The following is a 1345-nucleotide window of genomic DNA, read 5'->3' as shown; positions in this document are numbered from 1 at the left end:
TGTCTCCTGCACCTTCACTGAATTCACTGATGAGTTCTAGTAAAATTTTTTGGTGGTGTCTTTAGGATTTTCTATGTGTATTATCAAGTCATTAGCAAACAGTGACAGTCTTACTTCTTCCATTCCAGTGTAGATTCCTTTTATATCTTTTCCTTCTCTGTTGGCTGTGGCTAGGACTTCCAAAACTATGTTGAGTTAAAGTGGTAAGAGTTGGCATCCTTCTCCTGAACTTAAAGAATATTTCAGCTTTTCACACTGAGTATGATGTTAACTGTGGGCTTGTCATTTATGGCTTCAGTGTGCTATGTTCCCTCTATTATCACTTTGTTGAGAGTTGTTTTTTTTTTAAAATCATAGATATTGTATTTTGTCAAAAGATTTTCTGCATCTATTGTGATGATCTTATGATTTTTTTTATTCTTCAGTTTGGGAATGTGGTGAATCACATGGATTTATTTGCAGATATGAAACCATCTTTGCATCCCTGGTATAAATCCCACTTATTTATGATGTATGATCCTTTTAATGTATTGTCAAGTTTGGCTTTCCATATTTTGTTGAAGATTTTTGCATCTATGTTCATCAGTGATATTGGCCTGTAATATTCTTTTTGTGTGTTATCTTTATCTTGTTTTGGTATCAGGGTGATGCTGGCCTTGTAGAATTAGGTTGGAAATATTTCTTCCTCTTAAAAGTTTTGGAATAGTTTGTAAAGAGTGTTAGGTATCTTCTGTTTGGTAGAATTCACCTATGAAGCCATCTGGTCCTGGACTCTTTTTGGGAGGATTTTGTTTTTGTATTACTGATTCAATTTCATAGCTAGTAATTCGTCTGTTTATATTTCTATTTCTGATTGATTCAGTCTTGAGAGGTTGTACACTTCTAAGAATTCGTCATTTTCTTCCAGATCGTCTCCCTTATAGGCATATAATTGTTGATAGTAATCTTTTATGATCCTTTGTATTTCTGTGGTGTCAGTTGTAACTTTTTATGATTTTATTGATTTGGGTCTTTTTCCTGATGTCTGGCTAAATGTTTTCCAATTTTATCTTTTCAAAGAATCAGCTCTTAGTTTCATTGATCTTTTCTTTTTAAGTCTCCCTTTCATTTCTGCTCTTACCTTTATGATTTGCTTTCATTTTCATTTGTCTCCAGATGTTTAAATTTCCTCTGATTTCTGTAGTGATCCATTGGCTGTTTAGTGTATTGTTTAGCCTCTATGTGTTTTTGTAGTTGGGTTCTATTCTCATAACTTTGTAGCTGGAAAAGATGCCTGATTTTATTTCAATCTTCTTAAATTTACTGAGATTTGTTTTGTAGCATAGGATGTGATCTATCCTGGAGA

Source organism: Odocoileus virginianus, chromosome 6, assembly GCF_023699985.2.
Source record: "Odocoileus virginianus isolate 20LAN1187 ecotype Illinois chromosome 6, Ovbor_1.2, whole genome shotgun sequence".
Classification (NCBI taxonomy): Eukaryota; Metazoa; Chordata; class Mammalia; order Artiodactyla; family Cervidae; genus Odocoileus; species Odocoileus virginianus.
This window is presented reverse-complemented; position numbering follows the sequence as displayed.